Source organism: Callorhinchus milii, unplaced genomic scaffold (assembly GCF_018977255.1).
Source record: "Callorhinchus milii isolate IMCB2004 unplaced genomic scaffold, IMCB_Cmil_1.0 Scaffold2, whole genome shotgun sequence".
Lineage (NCBI taxonomy): Eukaryota > Metazoa > Chordata > Chondrichthyes > Chimaeriformes > Callorhinchidae > Callorhinchus > Callorhinchus milii.
In genome coordinates this window covers 9875248-9894277 of record NW_024704743.1, presented here as the reverse complement: position 1 = coordinate 9894277, position 19030 = coordinate 9875248, and the positions used below count along the sequence as shown (strand labels likewise).

General features: G+C 44.2%; 1 protein-coding gene across 2 annotated transcripts in view; it reads right to left on the bottom strand.

Annotated features, from left to right (window-relative positions):
* Positions 1-19030, bottom strand: part of ccny (cyclin Y) — a 155882-nt gene that overhangs the window by 39351 nt on the left and 97501 nt on the right. The window contains exon 2 of one of the 2 annotated variants that reach the window (XM_042346934.1): positions 18320-18410. The exons of the other annotated variant lie outside the window; for it this stretch is intronic. The gene's annotated coding sequence lies outside the window, so the exon portion shown is untranslated. The remainder of the gene's footprint in view (positions 1-18319; positions 18411-19030) is intronic. 2 annotated transcript variants of the gene reach the window in all.

Here is a 19030-nt window from a genome sequence, read left to right as displayed (position 1 = left end):
GATCTTAATTTGTTACTGGAGTTTAATGAGCTAAAACCACGCAGCTTGCCATTATGAAAACTGCTTGGCAAGCTTCCCACGTCTTAGCCAGCTAGAACCAGCTGAGCCATTAGTTTAGTTTGCAGGGTTAACATGAGCTGTGGGAGATGAATCCTGCTTCCAGTGTCTGGTCTGCCCTTCCAAGTACTGATGACAAGCCAGGCTGGCTATGCTGTCATCAGCAGTGCCGTGAAGTACTATGGACTAGCCTGCATCAGGAAACGGGATAACCAACACACAGAATTTACTAAATTCTGACATTCTGTTGCCAAGGACGGCCACAGGGAGACCCCACTTACCTACGCCACAATAGACGGATAGAAGAATCGGATACGAACAAGTGGAAGAAAGGCTATTGAAGTAAGAAAAGTGTTTCTCAAACTTGAATTGACAACAACCAACAACAAATTACATTTATATATAGCGTCTTTCACATCAGAAGGCGCTGGGCAGTCAAGGAGCTGGAATCAAGAGGGATGGAGGGTAGGACGTAAGACATTTACTATGTTAACAATTAAAAACTGGCTAAAGGGACATTTTAAGAGCGGACACTGTTCAATGGTTTGTGGGAGTAGATCACAATGCTGAGGGGGGAGGGGGCTAGTCAGCAGTGTGATAGAGATGTCATCACCTCTCAGGGGTAGTGTATGGAACGTAGGATCTAGGGCATTTGTTGGCTATTCAGACACAACCTCGCTGAAGGAGTTATTTATCTATCTTATATAGGTGGCACTTTTTCAATTGTCTTTTTGGCACCTGAGGGATTACATCACTGACACTCCAGAATTCGTTGGGGGCTGTCATGGCGAGTCAGTTACCATGGTTACAGCTACCACTCGCTGACAGTGAGAGTGCAAAGCACCACGACTGCTCCTAATCTTCTTGGCTGACAGACACTCATAGGAAAAGAATTTCACATGATTTGGAAAGGAAGTGGCGGAATTTTAGATGACATGTTTTCTGGTTTGGGGTTAATCCCTCTCCTGTCCAACTCTTCACGCCCCCCCACCCGCCCCCCATGTCTCCAGGCCAAAGATTTCCGGGCATTTTCCAGGCACACTGCTGGCAAACAGTTATTATTGTAAACTGGTTGGCAGTGAATTACAATGTAGTAATTCAATTGAGCAGTTGCTACGAAACCTTGAACGGCAAAGCAAAGCTCAAGCACTTTACCAAGGAGCAGAGTAATGTTAAATCACCATTCCTGCTGCAAACTCACTGCCAGTGTCGTTCTTTGAAGCTCACTTTTCAAAATGTTTTCTGGTAGGTTTCGTACCCCTGGTATGAGCTGTGGAAACAGCAACAGATGACAAGGAAACTGTATATAAAATATCTAATGGCTATCCTCCTTGGGGGTCGGCAAGCATGGTCCTGCCAATGAAAATCTGGAATTGAGTTGACCCCTGTGGCAGACACAGGAGTCTGGTTCCTGAGCCAGACAGGTCCTTACTTCTCCAAGACACTGCTGATGACAGACCAGCTATCTTTGCTTGACAGCAGGACTTGGAGGAACAGACCAGTCAACAGAAATTCGTCATACTTAGTTCCTGTCAATCCTTCAAGCTAAAACCCTAATGGATAGGGTGACCCTAGCTGGACAAGAAGTAGCAAGCTTGCCAGTATTCACAATGGTAAGGCTGTGTTAAACATCAGCAGTACCCCCAACACACACTCTGGGGCCCCCAAGCCTTGGCTAATGCCATAATACAGCCAATATTTTGATGATTAGGTAAGCAGGATACCATTCCTCCAGGGAGAGTACACATTCCATACGAAAAAGGATTTCTGTGCATAGATGATATGCAAATGTGAAACTTGTGTCTCCTTTGGATATTGTTGAGCAGCTGGGTCACCGTGAGTGTCGGATATCTGCGTAACCAAAAAATAGATATTACTAAGATGTTACTAGGGATGAATGGATACAGGTATCAAGAAAGACTGGGCAGGTCAATGTATTTCAGAGGAAACTTATGAGGGATAAGGAAATAGAGGGGTATAGGAGGAGAGATAAGGAGGGGCGGAGGCCCAGGTATAGGATAAACACCAGCATGATTGAAGTGGGCTGAATGCCCGTTTCTGTGCTGAATGGCCCGTTTCCGTGCTGTAACATTCTATGTAATTGATATAAAAGTAAAAATGCAATGGGCGATGTGTCGATTATCAACAGTGATAATTCTCATTTTGTTGAGAACTGCAGTCTTCATAAATTGATTTGGAATTGAACACCCCCAGTTTTGGTCTATTAAATTGAACCAAAACAAGCTTGTGGACAGAGTTACGTGCAGTCGATGAATAACAACTGCTCGATGGTTTACATGTGTGATCAGGGGGAAATGGTGTTACCATCAGAGGGGGAACACTGTGCACTCCAAAAGGGGCAAATAGAAACTGCTCTTCTAAGAATTATCAATAACTAGAATCAGAGGCTTTTTAGCTCAGGAAGGGTTTTCCGCTTTTTCAGACACCCAGATGACCAAAAATAGATGTACAAATATTGGTTTTCTCTCCCCTCTCCCCCACCACCCTCACCTCAATTTCACTCCGCTTCTGAATCCAGTAATTCATACAAGAGTAAAATTCCAAAAGCACTTGCAGCTTGTTCAAGTGGCCAGATATTATGCGTACATCTCAGCTGATATTGGCTGATTACAGGTGAACCTGATCCTGTCGCTACACTACGTCCTGTACGGATGAGTGGATATTGATCAGGAATAGATCTCCCGCTTCCGTTTCTCACCCCCTCCATATCCCCTTTCCCCACACACACCCATAACCATTCCCCTCCTCGGGAACACCAAAGCCACCAGCAACAATAGCAGCAATTTTATCAAACCTTAGGCAATTTTCCTTACTCCACATGCCTGTTTACCTAGCAGTAATAATAATAATCATTGCACTTGATCTATCGCCTTATCACAGTTCAAGACATCTCAAAGCACTTTACAGAATATACTGTAAAGTGAATTGACTGTACACTTTATAGGCGAAAGTAGGAACCCTTTGTTGTTAGTCAATTGGCGGATCGCTTTCGGAGGTAATAATTCCTTCAAAAAAAAATTTGTTCACTCAATCCACGACTGTTTGTGAGACACTGCTGTGCACAATTGGCTACCGCGTTTCGCCCACAAAATACACACATCGCCAATCCACTTTACAATATATCCTGAGAAGTCTCAACGACATGATAAGGCACTATATCAAATGCAAGGATTATTATTATTACATTTATATAACGCCTTCCACATTGCGAAGTCATCACAGAGCCATCTAGGAATGGAGGGAACTGAAGAAAGGGGGTGGCGGGTTGGGGGGGAGGCGGTCGAGGAAAAATGACCAAAAGCAAAGGCAGTTTTGTGCTCGGTGGAAAAGGAATTCAGACAGCATGAGAGAATTTAGAAAGATGATTGTGTTTATTTAAGGCACTGCAACCTCAGTGGCAAAGGAGAGAGACAGAGAGAAGAAATGTCCCTGTAAATAATTCGTTGGGACGGCATCAGAAAGAGTCAAGTGACACTGAATTTGCAACCAATAGCCAAGCATGGGTAGCCGATAAAATGCTTCATAAATTTTTCATTCAGAAAGGTCATCACAATTGGATCTCGATTACACTGGAAAAAAAGTCTCCTGTCACTTTTGATTATTAAATGATTATTAACCACTGGCTAGTGGATAAAATTAACGCTATAGTTCTAAATATCTCACAAAGCTGTAATTACACGCAGTAACAATAAGCTGACAATAACGATGTCTCTGGTATATTCCTCGGGATGTGAAGAGTTCCTCAAAGCCTTTGGGGACTTTTTCCTCCATGAATACAGGCAATTACTCCAAAAGGAAATTGGAGTGCTTTGAACTAACAAGTCCAATCAGTGGATATCATATAAAACATGTTCAGGCCCCAGAAGACACCACTGGGTTTATTAATTGATGGTCTGCACTGTCTACCTCTTCACTAACGCACATGCAAACGGCTCAGAAACCTCAACTACAAAAGCATTTCCAAACTGAGCTCGGGATCGAGAAGCCTTTGGTATTGGAAGTGTTACTGACAAAAACACTCATGTGTTATTCAGGTTTGTTGCTCTGCATTGAAGAAGCAAGTGAAAGACTGTGAGAGCCTTAACCAAATTCAATCTTCTTTGATCACCCTGGTAGTTTGTCTTCCTTTAATTAACCTCCTGCGAGAAGGCAAGGAGTCTGGTTTGTCATTGTTCCCATTGTCTTACCCTCATAAGAACATCACTAGCCTTTATCCCTCACTGTACATAGATGAACAGGTTATAACAAGCAAACTGCAGGCAGCCGTTTCAGGTAATTGGGGAGGAAGGCGAGGAGAATCTTCCTTCCTTTTCACTTTTCTCCTTTGGTCTCACAAAGCTATTAGCTTTTTATCATCTAAATCAGGGTGGCCAACTTGCGAGCCGCATTATGCATGCGTAAAATAGTCACACACTATTTTAGATCAGATTTAGATCAGGATGACCTCAAGTTGGCCATCCCTGTTCACCAGGCATTCTTGCCTGTAATACTTCATATGACTGCAGCTAACTTTAGTTGGGATACATCATGAGTAACAAAAGCTGAAGGGAAAAAAAGATACAATCACAGAAATGGTGAATTAAATAACCATGCATTTGACACAGCATATTTCACAAGTAATTTGTGTGAAATCAGACATTTCGTGGAGTCCTATAGCTCAGTGGTTAGCTCATTTGCCTCGCAAGTGAGAGATCTGGGTTTCATTCCTGACAGGACGAAATGTTGGGCAAGTTTCCTTACTCCACATGCCTGATAATAATCCCTCAAGAAAAAAAACAATAATAAAATTGGTCACTTCAATCCAGAATTATTTTGGGACACTGCTGTGCGCAATTGGCTGCCATGTTTCTCCCACACAAAACAAGCACAGTCAATTCACTTTACAATATATTCCGTGAAGCGCTTTGAGATGTCTAGAAGATGTAAAAAGTGCTATATCAAATGCAAGGATTGTTATTATTATTTAATGATAGATGTCATACCCACATTACAGACAGCAAGGTCCACAAACAGCATTGAAGTGAACAATTTATCTGGAAGACTGTTGTCCAGGATACTCAGAGAAAGTCCCTTCTGTTTTTGACTTGTATCATGGCAGCTTCAACCAAGGACGGCAGACAGGGCTCAGTTTAATGCTTCTACCTCCGACAAAGTAGCACTCCCATAGAACTGCACTGGACTGAGTTATGAGCTCAAGTCCTTATGTGGGAAAGAACCAAATTCAAAGACCATCTGCAACGCTTGAGCAGGTTACAGTATATTTCAATATCTGTACCAGTAACAAAGGCACATTTTTCACCTTTTCAGTGAAAAAGAAACACCCTTGTATTATTACAGCACAATGGACCTATTGGTAGCTAATGACTCCAAAAAAGTGTGTTCGGGGAAATGGCTAAACCAAACAGGATTTATTGCTGAATAAATAGGTAATGAATAAAAATAACAAAGGTATTGTACAAAGATTTGACATTGTAACATTTAAACTGCAGAGAAACCTGAAGGGTTTATCCACAGTGCATCCTGCTTTGTGTTTGACTGATTAAATTTACTGCCAACCAAATCATAAAAGATGCCTCTTAAGCAGGTCACTTATCATAGATTGTGCTATTTTATACTTTTCCACATGATCACAATTCAGCTTTCCATTGAGCTTCAGATTTTCATTACTTGAAATATACTTTGCCGGATCTGCACAGTAACAGTGAGGAGGTACATTAAGCACACCCAGCCCAGGTGATAAATGGAGCACAGATAGGAAATGTTGAGGGCAGCGTGCCATTTCTCCCCGTATTTCTCCCAGGAACGCAGCATGCTCATGAATAGCCATAAGCTTTCTCCAACAATCTTTCTTGTGTTTGACATCCTGTGCAAACTCTTTCCCATCATGTAGAACCCACAGCACCCTGGAGATGCCAAGAGAACTACTTATTAATGAGCTGGATACTCAGCCCTGGATAAACGGAGTGCGGACATTGATGGGCCTACTTTAAAAATAATAATCCTTGCATGTTTTTGACTTGTATCATGCCTTATCACAACTTCGAGAAGTCTCAAAGTGCCTCATAGAATACACTGCAAAGTGAATTGTCTATTTTGTGGACGAGAAACAGCAGCCAATTGCGCACAGCAGTGTCCCACAAACAGTCATGAAGTGAATGACCAAATTATTATTTTTTATCCCGAATCTGCCAATCGACAAACAACAGGGCTCCTACTTACTGCTAGGTAAACAGAGATGTGTGGAGTAAGGAAACTTGCCTAAGGTTTCACCCTGCCCGGGAATCGAGCCCAGATCCTGTCGCTTACAAGACGAGTGCTCTAACCAATATGTTACAGGAATGCACTTTATTCAAAGGAGAGCCCGAACAACATAATATTCACAAGGCCAGTTTCAGTGCTGCCTTTTGTTGCAATGCTTTGTTCTTCTGCATTCGATTGGCTGGTAGGAATATTATGTTTGTTCAGCTTAAATAAAAGAAAATCTTAACACGCTGATGCTTCACATTGCTGTGATTGACAGATTGCCTGATGCTGACTCTCATAAAATGTAATGTTCATCCCTTGCATTAAAAGAGCTACATTCTGAACGCTGATTTCAGTGGCACAGCTGCAAGATCCACAGAGAATAATATTGCATTGTTATGTATTCAAGCTCCAACATTCCTCCTGTAAAAATGCTGCAAAATAAATCTCAGTATCACTGCTGTTCAAACCCTGTGATCAAGTCGCATGAGCTGGCTACTCATCATGAAACAAAGGATAATGATAATTAAAGCTCACTAACTACATATGCATGCATTATTATCTCAACAATGACGGTGGGGACATATATCAGGGCTGAGATGACCTTGATGAACCTCTCAAGCTTCTCTCTAAACTTTCAACCTAATTCAAATGTGGAAAATCATTCCAAAATTAAGCAAAGCTTATTTCTCTCCTCAGTTCTTTATCTTTCACATACTGTAATGACTATGACTCAGCACTGCATAAATCACCAGCTGTGGGCTACTTATGTTTGGAAGCTAAGGATTTCCTTCAAATAAACTATGCAGAGATATTCTTCATAGCACTGTTCATTGACACAAACAGGAGTATGCAGCCAGTTGTGAGTACAAATCATCAAAAGTCACTGCACCATGGAGAAATTCTCACCCCAAGATATTGAAAAGGCAAAGTGTAAAGTCCAAACAACAGTGTTCATTAAAAACATAATCAATGCTGATGTAACCACCTTAAAAACGCCCAATGCAACTCTTTTAATGTTATGATAATCCTATAATAATCTTTGTGTTTGACATATTGCTTATCAAGTCATCGAGATGCCTCAAAGCGCTTCACATGATTTACAACTTTTTATTTATATAGCACCTTTCACACAGGATAGCATCTCAGAATGCTGTACTGTGAAGTGCAGTGTCTGTGCATTTTGTAGGTGAACATGGCAGTCAATCTGGGCACAACAGTATCCCACCAACAGCTATGAAGTGAATGATCAATTTAATTTGGGGAATTGTTGGCCGGGACACTGGGAGAACCTCTCTTCTCGAACAGCACCATGGAATCTTTAACATCCATCTGAAAAAGCAGGTAGGGCCTTGATTTAAAGTTTCATCCAAAGGACAGCACCTCTATCAATGCAGCACATCCTTAAATCCTGACATGGGATTTGAACCTACAACCTTCTGACTCACATGAGGCAAGAACGCTACCAACTAAGGCAAGTTGACACTTGTTACTTCAGATAAGAGATTTCACTGAGGAAATTAGTTCACCTAGGGGGCATCATTCTGTCAATTCAGATGATTATTCATTCTAGTTGAAACAAATAACTTAAGATGGATATAAATACTTCAAGGTGTCAGGGTTTTGAAGGAGCCTGTGCAATGAGTTCTGCATACTGTCTCCAAGGGTTGCAGGATCAGAAAGATTCAAACACTAATGTCAAGTGAAATAAACTTTGAATGGGATCCAAGAATCAACTAACTTGTCAAGTAAATCATGGTCGCTCCATACAAGTGTCTGCAGTTCACTGAATCAACACACCCACTGAGCTCGAGTGGAAATGACTGAATCTCAAGACATTGAAAGCCACCAGATGGCACTGACTGAAAAGGAGCATACGTGAAGTTACTGAGAAGGAATGGGAGATACTGTATTATGAATTAATGCTGGTAGCAGTTGATTAATTTTCATCAAAATGTAACCTCCTACAGAATTTTTCTATATATGGGAATCTACTATGACAGTCACTGCTTGAACAGCAGTAAACCTAGCTTTGAGACTTTGATTGAATAAGCATGGCAAATAAAGCAAAATTGGCAGAAAATCATATTATGATGACAATTTACCCTGAAGCCATAATCTAACTCAGGCTTTTCCAGTTGCCCTTATATGATACAAGTGCAAAGGGTTTCCTGATGGCACAAGAGTACCGGGAACTGAATGTGAATAATTGTGCCTGTACTGTTTCTCTCAAAAGCCAAATTAACCGTGAAAGGGCCAAATGGTTGCAGGTTAGAATCCCAGTCAGTACTGAATTAGCTGATCCGAGCTGAGATATCAGCTGGGGTGACAGAACTAACGTTGTTGCTTCCGGGCTAGCAAAACAAAATTAGATATTAGCCAGGGTTCCCGCTCTTTATAATCTTCAAAAAAAAAAATTTGGTCACTCAATCCACAATTGTTTGTGGGACACTGAATGTCCACATGCAACCCTTTTAATTTCAGCAAATTCATCTCCAAATGTAAATTTCCAGCATCGGTCAGAAATGCACATAATCACATCACTTTACAGTATATCCTGTAAAGCGCTTTGAGGCATCTCGACAATGCGATAAGGCGCTATATCAAATGCAGGATTTAACGTTATTGATTATTATTATGAAATGTCTAAAACTGAAATCAGACAGGAATGACACAGATATTGGCCATGAGGCAAGCAAAAGCTAATCCCACTGAGAGAGAAACTCCAGCAATTTCCTTCTACCACAGAACTGATCTGTGTCTATGATATACAGCGTTTGGGCATTTAAGATCATATGATACATGTGATCCCGCTCTCCCAGTTGTGTTTCTTTCCCTGCTGGATATTGAGTTGATTCTAAGCACTTAGAGGATAAATTAGGAAAAATAGAAATGTAGAAGTGTTTTAATCACCAGTTTTAACACTCAAATCCTTGGGCGGATGCTGCACCAGTTTCCTGTCCCTGTTCCAAAGCAATTCCCCACTGTGTTGTCCTAAACACCCCAGGGCTGAAGACAACTCTATTATGGTCTTTTGAACCTGATATTAGTGGCAAAAGGAGAGGGACAGAAACAGATGTTATACTGAGTGCAGTATTGTTTAAAGGGAAATAAGATAAACAATTAAAGAAAAAAAAATAATCCTTGTATTTGGTGCAGCACCTATACACATAAAAATGTTTCAAAGTCCTTTACAGTAATCTCTGTTAAGTGTAGTATTTTTTGTAGCTGATTGTGTTAGCCCATTTGCACACAGCAATGTCCCACAAAGAGTCAGGGGATGAGTGATCTATATACCTACACACATTTTGGAGACTTGTTGGCTCGGATACCGGGAAAAACTTCCTCTCTTTTTGAATAGTGTCAGGATATCCACCTGAATACAGAGACAGGGCATCCATTTAACATCTAGGTTCCCTAGGATCATCAGCCTAGACTACAAGCTTGAAATCACTGATGTGGGCCTATAACCCACCATCTTCTGCTCCAGAGATAAGACAGCTGCCATCTGAACCAAGATGATAATATTAAAGGGTGTCAGAGAAGGAGAGCAAGATTAGAGTGAAAAGCTAAGCGGGGGGAGTTAGCACTAATGCAAACTGGCCTTCTTCTTTTCTATAAACTTCCTAGAATTTCATGAAACCAATTCCAAGCTGAAGCCTCTCATTTCTGATGCTCCAATTAATGAACCACCTAATATGAGGACATTGGTAGAGTTCACTGAATTGAAGTATGCATACTGAACAGACAAACAGCCTTGGAACTCAACTCTACAATTGTTTGTTAGGAAGGCAAGTGGCTCCCATCACTTATGCTACTGCTTAAAAATGTTGGTGTTGGCGAATACAACATATTCCAGTTTTATTTTCAACATAACTATATGAAGGAGCATACATGAAACAGAAGGGGATAGAGGGGCACAGGAGAGGAGAGATTTGGAGGGGTGGAGGCTTTTGTAGGCATAAACACCAGCACAGATTAGTGAGACTGAAAAGCCTGTTTCCGTGCTGTACTGTTCTATGTAATTCTGCATCTACTATCTACTTTTCAGTTGCACCTGAAGATTTTTTTGGCTCAACTTGAAAAATTCAAAAATGAGTTTAACTTTTCAGGATTAGCCCACAAGCCCAATATAAAACCACAAGTCTTAGGAAACATCAAATTATGCAACTCAAGATCTTAACGTATTAAACAGATGGGTGTGTCTGCCTCAAAAAGAAACTAACTGGCATGGACATTTGCAAAAAAATATCTAATCAACCTGCCATATTACGTTTAAAAACTATAAGATTGTCCCCTCTCCCTACAATGACCCTCCCCAGTGGGCTAACCATGCCTCGCTGACCACTGTTCGCTCTTAGTCTTGGCTGCCACCACCAACCCGAGCTGCTTCCCCATAATGCCCCTACCCCTGTTCTCAACCCTCCATTACTCCTGCTTGGTCCTCCACTCCCACCACCCTCCCCGATTCCTATCCCTGCTCGACCATCCCACAGCCTCCCTCTGCTCCAGCCTGCGAATCCTCTGTAGGGCCCACCGTGGGAGTTGCCGCTGGCTGTCTAACAGCAGCCACTCTGACTGCCCTATCCCCTACTCTCGCCGCAAGGCTCACCGGTCCCTGACCACAGGGCCAACCTCTCCACCCTGATCCACAACCCACCCTCCCTGTCAGTCCTCCCACTCCCCACCCTCACCCCCCACTTTCCACCACCAACTGCCCCCTTCGCATTGGTCTAGAAAATGTCCATTCCCTCTCCAACAAAACACTCACCATCCAAGACCTTATTGTCGATGAAAATATCGACATTCTAGCCCTCACTGAAACCTGGATCATTCCAGGCGACACCTTCCCCCTGACGGAGGCCACACCACCTGGCTACACCTTCCATCACACTCCACGACCTAACCGCCGTTGCGGTGTGGCTCTCATCTCTCGGTCCCCAATCAGCCTATCCCCTTACTCCTCTGGAACTTTTCCCTTCTTTGAGCACCTTATCCTTTATCACCCCTCCAACCTTTCCTTCAAAATTCTCCTGATCTACCGCTCCCCCCCAAGCCCTCTCCACCTTCCTCCCCGACATCTCCACCCAATTATCGTTCCTCCCCCTCTATTCCAAACTCCTCGTCATCCTAGGTGATGTCAACCTTCACTTCACTCTCTCCTGCTCTACCTCTGCTGACTTTTCCTCCCTTAACCTCTCCCTCCACGTCGCAACCCACGTCTGTGGTCACTTCCTCGACCTGATGATCACTTGGGTCCTCACAGTCTCGAACCTCACCACCATCAACAAAGTGATCTCGGACCATCACTTCATCTCCCTTAACTCCTCAATCCCTCTTCTCACTGCCACCAACCCACCTCCACCTCCTACCACCCCTGGAAAAAAATCTCCCCCCTCCCTCTCCATTGCCTTGGAGTCACCTTTCCCTGGGCATCCTCCCACAATGACCCATCCTCCTTGGTCACTCTTCTCCACAGCTCCCTCTCCTCCTCTCTTGATTCGCTTGCTCTCCTCTCCTCCCGAATTGTCTCCTATTCATGTAAATCACCATGGTACACCAGTCACCTCTGCTCCCTTAAAGCACAGGTGCGTTCCACTGAACGCACCTGGCTTAAATCAAACCTAACGGTCCATCGGCAGATCTGGCTGGACCACATCAAATCCTACCGCTCCACCCTCATCTCCGTTAAATCGTCGTTCTACGACAATCTTGGAGACTAAGGATAACCCCAGGTTCCTCTTCTCCATTACGAACCGGCTCCTGCCTCGCCCATCCTCACCTCAAATGACAACTGCGAGGCGATGCTGGACTTCCTCGAATCCAAACTCGAGGGAATCCACTCAGATGCCTCTGCCACTGCACCTGCTACCCCCTTTCCATCTCCTCCTCCCACCCCAACACCTACCCTTCCTCCACACCTTTGAACTGTCTCCCCTTCCTCTCTCATCACCACCATAAACTCTCCGACCTACTATCCCCCTACCTACCTGCCCGTACCCTCCGTTCCTCTGGCTCCAGTCTGCTCCACATCCCCCGCCCCAATCGCCCTACCATCGGTGGCCGGACCTTCAACCTCTCAGCCCCTAGGCTCTGGAACTCTATCCCCCAGTGCCTTCGCCGCCTCCTCCCTTTCCTCCTTCAAGGCCGGTCTCAAGACCTTTCTCTTTGACCGTGCCTTCAGCTCCCCTCTCGACTCTCTACCCCCTCCTCGCTCCCTCCCTTCCCTCCCCTCACCCTGACCATTTCCCCCTGCTCGGGTCCTGACCCAACTGTACAGCGCCTTGGGACGTTCTCCCGACGTGAAAGGCGCTCTATAAATGGAATCTTGTTGTTGTTGTTGTTATGAAACCGATCACCTGCTCCCTCGATCCCATCCCTACCCCTCTCCTTACTTCTTAGCTCCACCTCCTTGCCACCCCCCACTCCATTCACTGACATCATAAACCTCTCCCTGTCCTCTGGTACTGTTTCAAGCCCATTAAAAACCACCGTCATCACTCCTATCCTTAAAAAACCCTCCCTGCACCCTTCTCTACTCCCTAACTGCTGCCCCATCTCCAACCTCCCTTTCCTCTCCAATGTCCCGGAATGAATTGGCGCTTCTCAGTTCGCTCCTTCCTCTCCCGCCACTCCCTTCTTAAACCCCTCCAATCGGATTTCCGTGCCACCCACAGCACAGAAACAGCCCTGGTCAAAGTGACAAATGACATTCTGTCCATCTGCGACCAGGGCTCCCTTTGCCTCCCGCCCTCCTTGACCTCTCTGCTGCCTTCAACACCGTTGACCACTCTATCCTCATCCACCGCCTCTCCTCTCACCTCAAACTTCATGGCTCTGTCCTTGACTGGTTCGGATCATACCTCTCCAGCCTCCGGACTGTCTCGTACGGCATTTCTCAGAGCTCTGTCCTTCGTCCCCTCCTCTTCAATATCTATATGCTTCCTCTTGGTGACATCATCTGCAGACATAGGGTCAACTTCCGTATGTATGCAGATAACACCCAACTCTATCTCTCTGCCTCCACCCTTAACTGCAGGACCACTGCTATCCTGACAGAATGTCTGTCGAATATCAAGTCCTGGATGAGAGATGACTTTCTTCAGTTGAATGGCAACAAGACCGAGGCTCTCCTGATTGGCTCCCGTCAGCTCCTCCTCATCTCAGGCGCTGACAGCATCACCATCCATGGTTGCACACTCCACCTTGCTTAGCCAGTCCGAGACCTTGGGGTCTTGTTCGACCCTCAACTATCGTTTCTACCCCACATCTGCGCCACGACCCGCACTGACTTCCCCCACCTTTGCAACGTCGCCTGGCTCTGACACTGTCTCACACCGCAGGCCGCCAAAACCCTCATACATGTTTTCATTACATCGAGGCTCGACTATGCAAACTCACTGCTTGTCGCCCTCCCCAATTCCTCCCTCCATAGGCTGCAGATCATCCAGAATTCTGCAGCCCATATCCTCTCCCGCAATAGGCTCTGTGACCCTATTATCCACATCCTCGCCCAACTTCTCTGGCTTCCCATCACACAGAGGATATAGTTCAAGATCCTGGTCCTCTCCTTCAAAGCCCTCCACGGTCTTGCTCCCCACTATCTCTGCAACTTCCTAACCCCCTACCATTCTGCTCGCTCCCTCCGCTCAGCGGGCTCCGGCCTCCACGCTCCCCGACCTTGACCCCAGCTCTGTCCGTCCAGCGACTTGGGACGTCCTCCTGACGTGAAAGGCACTTTACAAATGTAATTTTGTTTTTGTTGTTGTTGTTAAAGTAACAGACATAAATTAAAATGGAACCTCCCACTGGTTTCCCAGCAATGGGCATCAAAATCATAAAAGCCTGTTACATATCATTATATTGTTCCAACTCTCACAAAACTCATCTCTACTCATCTTAAAGAAATGCCCACAATCATTTTAAGAAGCTTCAACCCTATCAGTCCTGTAGCTCAGTGGTTAGAGCACTCGCTTTGCAAGTGGGAGACCTGAGTTCAATTCCAGGCAGAGGGCGAAACCTTGGGCAAGTTTCCTTACTCCACACGCCTAATAATAATCCCTCCAAAACCAAAAAAAACAATAATAAATTGGTCATTTTCAATCTACGACTGTTTGTGGGACATTGCTGTGCGCAATTGACTGCCGCATTCGCCCACAAGTATACAGTCAATTCACTTTACAGTGTGTTCTGTGAAGCGCTTTGGGACGTCCTCCCGACGTGAAAAGCGCTATATCAAATGCAAGGATTATTATTATTATTATTTTATCTTCAGCCCATCTTTCAATGTCAAAGTCCTTGAAAGTGCCTTAAAACAACAACAACTGCTTGCGCTCTCACGGAGGGTAGTGCTCTCACAAAGGGTAGCGCTCTCACGGAGGGTAGCGCTCTCACAGAGGGTAGTGCTCCCACGGAGGGTAGCGCTCTCACGGAGGGTAGCGCTCTCACGGAGGGTAGCGCTCCTACAGAGAGTAGCGCTCTCACGGAGAGTAGCTTCCCAGAAAGCTTGACAGTGGTGGAGAACGGCACAGAACCGGTGGGAGATGACTGTAGACACGATCGATGAGGAAGGTCTTCAAGTGTGACCTGAAGATAGGGAGGGATTGAAGGAGAATGTTCCAGAATTTCAGGATGTAGGTAGCTGAAAGCACAGTTACCAATGGTGGAACAAAGGGCATGAGCGACAAGTAGGTCCTAATCACACATATACATTGCATTAACTTCTTTAATTCTCCACAGCACAGAGATTGCTCTGGAAAGTCAATAATTGCCCTCAATGAGGCCTCCCACCATGGATAAGTTTTCAATTCATCACCCTCGTTCTCTACTACCTTCAAAGCTGCTAAAGCTATGTTCCTCTGTAGTCTGTCCTGAATAGTTTACCTTAATGCCACCATCCTTTCATGGTTCAATCCCATCTACAAACACTACATCTTCTCTGACACCTTCTCCTCCCCTAGTGTTCCCCGGTTTTCCTTGCCTATAGGCTACCCCTTAGCAACATCAGTCATAGCATAGTCACAAGGATGGTCCCACCCACTGGAAACTTCTCCAGTAGAGAAATCTTGGGTATTCCTCTCTCTGATCTCCCTACCTCAAAACTTCATAAACTTCAACTCAACCACAAACACTACAGTTTGAATTCTGTTTTGAGCAAGTAAACTTCAAAGACTCTCTGTCCCAGAGAGAAATTATTTCAAAATACTCATCCTCATTTCCAAATCACTTTAACTTAGTCCATCCTTTCTGTATAAGATTATCCAGTCCTACATCTCAGCCCACATTCCCTGCACTCTGACTCTGCATCGTTGATGGTGTCCCATTGACTCCATCCTACCACAGAAGCTGAGTTTCAACCTTCAACACCATGCTCTGATCCTCTAGAAGTTTTGCCCCAAATTACTTTACATTGCTATCTCTCAATATAACTTGAAAATATCTCCTAAAAGGACAATACCTCCTCAGTGAACTCAAAATTCCTCCTATATCTTGATCAGTGTCCACCCTCCCATTTTATTACTAATAATAATATTTGGTATAGCACTCTTCATCTTGGGAGTACATCCCAAAGCACTTCACAGGATTTACTGAGAAGCAGAGTCACAGTATATTTCAGGGCGAACGCGACAGACAATTTTTGCATAGCATCGTCTCACGAACGTCCATGAAGTGAATGACCAATTTTATTTGGGGGATTGAGACATGGTCTTGATGCAAAACACACTGTATCAGATGCAGGGATTATTATTATTTTAATGGGTAATAGGGAATTTGTAATAAACAGCAATTATAAGCTTTCATACTCCTCAAACTTCAGAGCATACGACAGCACAATTTCAATTTAACGCATCTATAATAAAAAATAGGACAAAATATTATCAGCCACATGTTCTAAGGGAAGTGTTAAGAAGGTCAAGACTGTTAGTGTTTTGTGATTTAGCTGAACTTCAGCACATATAGGCAGTACATCATTGCTGTGTTTGGAGTCTAAAAATCAATGTTTTTGACCTGGCTCAGTTAACCTTTCTAAAGCCCCAAGAGAAGAGCAGCCATCTTTCACAGCAAGTGTAGCCGGGTAAGTCAGCTTCAACCAATCTTTTCCACTTAATAATAATTCTTGCATTTGATTTAGCGCCTTATCACGTCTGTGTGATTACTAATCTGTCTGTTCCCTCATCATCATATAAACATGATGGGAGTGGGAGCTCTCATAAAGTCTCCTTTGGGAAAGGTATCGCTCTGCATGGCACTGAACTGTACAAAGCAAGACTTACCCAGGGAAGCAGTGAAAGCAGATTGCGTCAGAAAATTCAAGAGGGAATTATTGTAGAGAGCAAGTTGCCAAATAAATTGTTTAAGGGAAGATTATTTTTATAAAATGGCCAGATGGGCCTCAATAGTTACTCTCAATCCTGGACATTCATATATTCTGATGCTCCTCAGTTCCAAAGTTCAATTTTTTCCTTAGTTCTCCCCCCTCCCAACCCAATTTAATTCCTCAAACAAAAAATGAAATACCGCAACTACAGTCATTTAACAGAAGACTGGTCCTAAATAAATCTCTATCATTGTTCGCTCCCTCCGCTCAGCAGGCTGCGGCCTGCTCCATGTTTCCCGCCTGGCCCGCTCCACCATCAGCGGTCGGACCTTCAGCCTCTCTACCCCCACCCTTTGGAACTCCATCCCATATTCCCTTTGCCTCACTCCCTTCCTTGCCTCCTTCAAGGCACGTCACAAGACCCTCCTCTTCGATTGCACCTTCAGCTACCCTCCCTGCCCTCCACCCTCCCTGATCACAAACACCCAGCTTGGGTCCAAATTCCTGACTGTGCAGTGCCTTGGGACGTCCTCCCAACATGAAAGGCGTTATACTAATGTAATTTTTGTATTTGTATCAAAGAGCATGACAAGGCCCACAAAGATTATGCATCTCAATACACCCATATAGACATTTGAGTGGGTAGTCAATAAAAACATCTCCCTCTTAGTGAAGCCAAAGCATCGCTAACAGAAGGAATCATTGAATGGATGGTCAATACAACTTGTTTTGAAGAGCTCCAAGACGTTATCCCGTGGGAAGGCCGTTATATAAATGCAAGTTAGTGTTGTTTTTCAGGAGCTTGAGATCAATCTTATTTTTAGGAAACCAAAGAATAAAAGTTATTGCAAAAATAAATTTATAAGTGATTAAAGGAGCACATTAACTGCACGTTAACTTGAATGGGAGCACTGCTCCATTTAAAAGCTTCCACTCTGGAGAAAAGAGGTAAATCCACATAGAGTGTAACTGGACATCGAGAACAACAAATCAATGTACAGTTTAGTCCAGGACAAGTCCCAGTGAGAATAGATGATCTATGGCAGCTGGATCCACTCATGTAGGGAATTGTATCCAAAATGCTCACTGTAGGGATCCAATTGCTGTGCTCTCTGCAGCATCCTTCTCATCATAGTATTATAGCGCAACTCACAAAGTGAGAACTTTTAAGATAATAATACACATTTTTACAAAGGGTTGACTTCATCATCGTCCTGTAGCTCAGTAGTTAGAGCACTCGTCTCGCAAGTGAGATACCTGGGTTTGATTCCTGGCAGGGCAAAATGTTGGGCAGCAAATGTCTGCAACTGAGGCAGCTCCAGCTCAGAGTGTCTGAGCTGGAATCCAAGGTGCAGACACTGCACAGCATCAGGGACAGTGAGTGCTTCCTGGATAGTTCCATCCTGGAGCCAGTCATTCCCCTGAGGCCCAGGCAATGTATAGATAATAGTATCATCAAGGACAGGATAGGGTGTCTGACAGGCAGGAGGTTAAGGGAACACCAAAGAGAGTGGTAGTGAAGCCTCAGGCTTTAACCCTGGCCGACAGGTACGAACAAGATCCTTGCAACCTGTGTGGACAAGAAGCCTGTGAGGAGGAAGGAAAACGTGATTCCAATATTAGGGGAGACAAACAGAAAGTAGTAGTAATTGGGGACGAGACTATCAGGCGGACAGATACACTTATCTGCAGCCGCAACCAGGAGACCCGAAGGCTCTGTTGTCTTCCTGGGGCCGGGGTGAAGGACGTCTCGGCGGGGCCGGAGGAGAATCTGAAACATGAGGGCGAGAATCCATTGGTGGTACTTCACAAAGGTACCAATGACATAGGTAGGGTTAGTTGTGATGATTTGAGGAGGGAGTTCAAGGAGTTGGGAACTAAATTAAAACAAAGAACATCAAAGGTAGTGATATCAGGATTGCTGCCTTTGACGTGCAAATTGGTACAGGAATAAGCAAATGAGAGAGTTAAATGCATGGTTGAGGGAGTGGTGCGGAACGCAGGGATTTCATTTTATGGGCCTCTGGCACCAGTATTGGGGGAAAAGGGGTCTATTTTAAAAAGATGGGCTCCACTTAAATCGGGCTGGGACAAATGTCCTAGCAAACCGAATACATAGAGAGGTAAATAAAGCTTTAAACTAGTAAGGGGGGGGGGGGGGGGGATACAATTAGAAATAATGGCAAGCCAGCAATATTAAGAAAACTAAAGGTGGCAGAACAGAATAGCGAGAGAGATAAACAGAATAGGTCAAAGAGGGGTAGAAGCTCCGTAAAGAAGATAGGGCATCAGAGAGTAGGGGAAATGGTAAGAAATTAAAATCGCTATATCTGAATGCACGAAGCATAAGATGAATTAAAGGCACAGATAAATACAAACAGGTATGATCTA